This window comes from Triturus cristatus, chromosome 12, assembly GCF_964204655.1.
Source record: "Triturus cristatus chromosome 12, aTriCri1.1, whole genome shotgun sequence".
NCBI classification, from domain to species: Eukaryota; Metazoa; Chordata; class Amphibia; order Caudata; family Salamandridae; genus Triturus; species Triturus cristatus.
The window spans coordinates 178,763,014-178,769,013 of record NC_140595.1 but is presented as its reverse complement, the minus strand read 5'-3'; positions in this window follow the sequence as shown (position 1 = coordinate 178,769,013).

Sequence of the window (6,000 nt, the reverse complement as noted above, 5' to 3'; positions counted from 1 at the left end):
TCTTGCACCATCCTCCTTATTTATTCACGAATTTTCATCCTTCTCACACTGCTCCCATACTTCCACAGTTTTTTTGTTGGTGACTCCGCGTTGTCGCGGAAACGTTTTTCCGAAGAAAACGGATGTCAATGCGCCGGGAGGGACTTGTAAGACCTCGCTGACTTCATGTACGGGACGACGTCAGGGCGGGGTCGTTTTGCGCCGTCCCCCGGGGCGCAGAGGTGCTGCTGAAAAAAAAATCCGGATCCAGTCTGACGCCTGGAGATATTCTAAGTTAAGGAATCTGCGGCTAGACAACGTCTCTACCAGATACATTGTTACCGAAGGTAAGTAACTCGTACTTCCGGATCCAATCTGATGCCTGGGGGTAATTCTAAGGTACGGAATCTATCACTAACTAATGTCTCTTACAGATATATAGTTACCGAAGGTAAGTAACTTGTTCATCAAAGCAAATACATTCATTCTTTGTAAACCGAATCCTAAAAAAACCCTAGATTTACTATATCAACTACAGTTTACTGTCAACCTACATAAATCTCATCTGCAGCCAGCTACCGCTCATGCATTTCTAGGGGCCACGCCCAACACAAATCTAGCGATAGCATCCCCAAACACAGACCGAATACACAATATACTAACATTTCAACAATTTCAAACAGGAACTCACAATCCAGCCAAATTAATTCAGGCTTTTGTGCACAATGGCATCTTGTATTTACATAGTCCCACATGCCAGACTCAACATGAGACTTGTACAACAATGTCTTTCCCAGCAATGGACTCATCACTTGGTCACCATTCACGATCTATTGTTGGTAAACAGCCGCACCTATCACCCTCTCCAATGGTGGAATCAACTAAATCTATCCAAAGGGCTGCAGTTTCAAGACCCAGTTCCACAAATAACGCTAACAGATGCATCTCTAACAGTATGGGGAGCACAACTCCACAGCCTTACTTTCCAGGGACAATAGGATTCCAAACAAGAATCTCCATATCATTCACCAAGAGCTGCAAGCTGTTCATCTAGCGATCAAAGCCTTCCTAATTTTTCTACAAAAGAAAGCTGCCCTTATTTGAACAGATAATACAATAATGTATTATTTACAAAAGCATGGGGGGGACACACACACACACACACACTCCAATTATCTCACTTAGCTCAAAAAATCTGGAAGTAAGCAATACACAGCAACATTCATATATTAGCAGAACTTATCCCAGGAACAAGCAATCTGATTGCAGACTTTGAGCAGATCACAATAGGTCCATGAATGGTAAATCCACCCCAATGTTCATTAAGCATACTTTAACAAATGGGGATTTCCTGAGATAGACCTGTTTGCAACAAAAGAAAACGCAAAATGCCCACACTTCGCAAGCAGATAGCCATACCATCAGTCCAAAGGCAATGCTCTATAGATGAACTGGTAAGGGATATTTGCATACACTTTTCTACCGCTTCCATTAGTGGTCAGGAAATTCAGGCAAACCTTGCTCACCATGATACTAATAGCCCCCACATGGGCTCGACAACTGTGGTTCTCAACACTTATGGAACTATCTCTAGTCCCACACGAAAAGCTTCACCTCCACCCGGACCTTCTCAGGCAGAACTGTAGAACAATAAGACATCCCAAAGAAATTAATCTTGCAATTTGGCTCCTGAAGTCTTCGAGTTTGGATACTTAAATTTGCCTCAAGACTGTATGAACATTCTTAAAGAAGCTTGTACCTACTACAAGGCAATATCTGAAAGAAACACGTTAGTTAGATTCCTCACCTTAGAATATCCCCAGGCGTCAGACTGGATCCGGAAGATTTTTCGTCAGCAATACCCCTTGCGCGTCGCTAGGCGTCGTCTGCGGCTCCGCGTCCGTCGTCGGCGTCGTGCGCCGGGATGACGTCGTCGGAGTACTTAGACGCCGCCCTCGCGCGCTGACGTCAGTTCTTCTTTTTTCCGCGCCAGTAAGCGCAGATCCGGGAGAGCTACCCCTTTTAGTCTTTTTTGACTAAATCTTTTTGATCATTTTTGATCCCTGTCTGTCGACATCTGGTGCCGGTAGGATGCCTGGGTTCAAGGCTTGTGAAGACTGTCATCGACTGATGTCGGTGACCGATCACCACCGCCGGTGCCTCTATTGCTTAGGCCTCGACCACGACGCGGAGTCGTGCAACGACTGTCAGGCCCTGACTTCGAAGGCTAGGCGGGAGCGGTCCCGCAAGCTTCTCGAGCTTCGCCACTCGGCTCCGCGTCGTGCGCGATCCCGGTCCAGGAGGAGGTCCAAGGATCGCTCGCGGAGCCCTAGCCGACGCCACCATCGATCGTCTGGCTCCAAGTCGTCGGGTAAGTCCAAACACTCAAAGAAGTCCAAGAGGCGACATCGCTCTTCGGACTCCCCTCGCCGGTCGCGCGACTCGGCCGAGGGTCCAAGTGGTTCCACCCCCGCGGCTCCGGCGGAGCCGCAGGTGCCGCGTCCGCCCCCATACCTTCCGGTCCCTGGGGCTGACGCGGCGCCGGCGGAGATCAGTGCCTTCCTCTCGGCCATGAGGAGCCTGGCCCCGCCGTCGACGCCCGCTGGCGCGCCTTCGGGCCCCGCGGGCTCGACTGGGCGACCTCGCGTGCCGGCGGCTCCGGCCCCGGCGCCGTCGACGACTCCGGTCTCGACGCCGCAGGTCCCCGCGGGGCCCATGCCTGGGCCCCAGTCGACGCCGGTTGACCTTGTCACTCCTCCACCGGCGCCGACGCCTGAACCACCGACGCCGTCACCGGCGCCGCCGACGCCTGTGACGCCGACGCCCCAGTTTAGCCCTCATCCGGACCCGACGCCGGCACGGCGTCCGCCGACGCCGCATCCGACGCCGCTAGAGACCTACCATCTCTACAGTCCGGTTCCGATCATTCCTCCTGTTTATCAGGAATCGGAAGAAGGGGGCGACTGGGAGGGGTTCGAGGACCCTCTGGCTGTTCAGTCACAGCTTTCTCAGGACTGGGCAGATGAGCTGGGGGAGGCCAGCGGGCTGGACACCTCGCCAGACGCTGGATTCACTTCTCCTCCGACCGTGGCTTCGGAGGAGGGTGCAGCATTTTCTGTGGTGCTGCGCAAGGCGGCTGAGGCCCTTGGGCTCGAGTTGCCTGCCGTGGCTGTGAGGACCAACATCCTCACTGAGGTGCTTCAAACCTCAGCAAGCTCCACTGAGCCTCTGCTGCCGTTTAACGAGGCCCTCACTGACGTTCTGCAGGGCACCTGGTCCAAGCCCTCCACAGTTCCTCCTGTGGATAGGAACGTTGCCAGGCGCCACCGCCCTGCTCCGGGCGACCCCAGCTTCCTGTCCCAACACCCCACCCCCGAGAGTCTGGTTATCCAGGCCTCTACTTCCCAATCCTCCTTCCCGACCGCTCCGCCGGACCGGGATTCCAAGAGACTCGAGCAGTTTGGCAAGAAACTGTTCTCGTCCCTTAGTTTGGGCCTGCGGTCTTTAAATACCGCCTGTCTCTTGGACCGTTATTCCCATTCTCTGTGGGATACGGTGGAGGACGTGCTGCCCCTGTGTCCGGAGGAGGTCCGGACGCGTCTTTCCCAGGCTCTGGCCGATGGGAGGGATGCAGCACGGCACGCCATAAGATGTGGGCTTGACACCACGGACTCGCTAGGTCGGGCGATTTCCACCACGGTGGCGCTCCGCCGCCACGCCTGGATGCGGTCCACGTCCTTTTCCGGGGATGTCCAGAACACCCTCATGGACATGCCCTTTGATGGCACTCGCCTGTTTGGTGAGAAGGCGGACAGTGCGCTGAACCGTTTTAAGGACTCCCGGGCTACGGCCAAGTCCTTGGGCCTCTCGGCTCCGCGGGCGCACACCTCCGCTTTTCGCCCCTTTCGTGGCCAAGGAAGGGGCGCCTCCTCACGTCCGCAAAGCCACCAGCCGCAGAACCAACCTGCGCGCGGTCGCGGACGTGGCTTCCGCCGTGGCGGAAATGGAGGACGACGTGGTCAGCCCACATCCACCCCGGCAGCATCCGCCTCAAAGCCTTCCTAGTCCGAGCTTTCAGGCCCATACCACGCCAGTGGGCGGCAGAGTTCGCCATCACCTGCTCCACTGGCGGTCCATAACATCGGACAGGTGGGTGCTGCAAATCGTCCGAAGGGGCTACTCCCTCCCCTTCGAGACGACCCCTCCAGCCATGCCACCACAGCACCACCGTATCTCGGGGGATCATTTGGATCTTCTCCGCGAGGAAGTTTCGGCTCTCTTGGCCAAGAGGGCCGTCGAGCGCGTTCCGAGTCCAGAAGTAGGTCGTGATTGTTATTCCCACTACTTTCTGGTTCCCAAGAAGGGCAAGGGGGGCCTGCGCCCTATCTTGGACCTCCGGAACGTCAATGCCTTCCTCCGAAAGGAAAGGTTCAAGATGCTAACGTTGGCTCAGGTCTTAGCTGCCCTAGACCCTGGAGACTGGATGGTAGCGTTGGACTTGCAGGACGCGTATTTCCATATCCCCGTCCTGCCGGCCCACCGGCGTTACCTGCGGTTCACGGTGGGCCAAGAGCACTTTCAGTTTACCGTGCTCCCCTTCGGCCTCACCAGTGCCCCTCGGGTGTTCACGAAAGTGATGGCGGTGGTCGCAGCTCATCTGCGCAGATCAGGGGTCCCAGTCTTCCCCTATCTCGACGACTGGTTGTTGAAGGCGGGCTCGCCCCAGGCAGTCGTCTCCCACCTCCAGACTACGGCGGATCTCCTGCATTTGCTGGGGTTTTCCATCAACGTGCCGAAGTCACACTTGAGCCCCTCTCAGAAGCTCCTCTTCATCGGAGCGGTTCTTGATTCGGCGCAGTTCCGGGTCCATCCTCCGGAACAGCGGGTCCGGGATATACAGGCCCTGATTCCCATCTTTCGGCCTCTATCCCGGGTTTCGGTCAGGCTAGTGTTGCGGCTTCTGGGGCTGATGGCCTCCTGCATCCTACTAGTGCATCACGCCAGGCGGCGCATGCGGGCTCTGCAGTGGGACCTGAAGTTTCAGTGGGCCCAGCATCACGGCAACCTGTCCGACCATGTCTTGATCTCGGAGGGCACTGCACACCAGTTGCAGTGGTGGCTCACGGACCGCGAGTGGGTCAAGGGCAAGAGCCTCTCCCTTCCCCAACCGGAGCATGTCGTAGTGACGGATGCGTCCCTCCTGGGTTGGGGTGGCCATATGGGAGAGGCGGAGATCAGAGGCCTCTGGTCTCCGGCGGAGTCTCGTCTCCACATCAACCTGCTGGAGTTGAGAGCGATCCGGCTTGCACTGAAAGCCTTCCTTCCCTCTGTCAGGGGAAGTGTCGTGCAGGTGTTCACGGACAACACCACCGCCATGTGGTACTGCAACAAACAGGGCGGGGTGGGGTCGTGGACCCTTTGTCAGGAGGCTCTGCGCCTCTGGACATGGCTGGAACACCAGGGCGTCACCCTGGTGGTTCAACATCTGGCGGGCTCTCTGAACGCCAGAGCAGACGAACTCAGCCGCCGGTGCATGATGGATCACGAATGGCGTCTGAACTCCGAAGTGGTGCAAGGCCTCTTTCAGCAGTGGGGAGAGCCTTGGTTAGATCTATTCGCCACCGAAGAGAACGCGCAATGTCAGCAGTTCTGCGCGTTGGAATTTCCAAGGCGGCACTCGCTCGGCGACGCTTTTCGTCACGAGTGGAGTTGCGGTCTGTTGTACGCCTTTCCGCCTATACCACTTCTGCCCAGAGTGCTGAAGAAGATCAGGCGCGACCGGGCCCAAGTCATCTTGGTGGCTCCGGATTGGGCACGAAGATACTGGTATCCCGAGCTACTCAGTCTGTTGACCGATCCCCCGATACGTCTGCCCCTTCGGGAGGATCTTCTGTCGCAGCAGCAGGGGACGGTCCTCCACCCGAACCTGTCCAGCCTCCACCTCCATGCGTGGAGATTGAGCGGCGGCAGTTGATGCCATTTGACTTGCCTCCTGAAGTCTGTGATATCATTCTGGCAGCC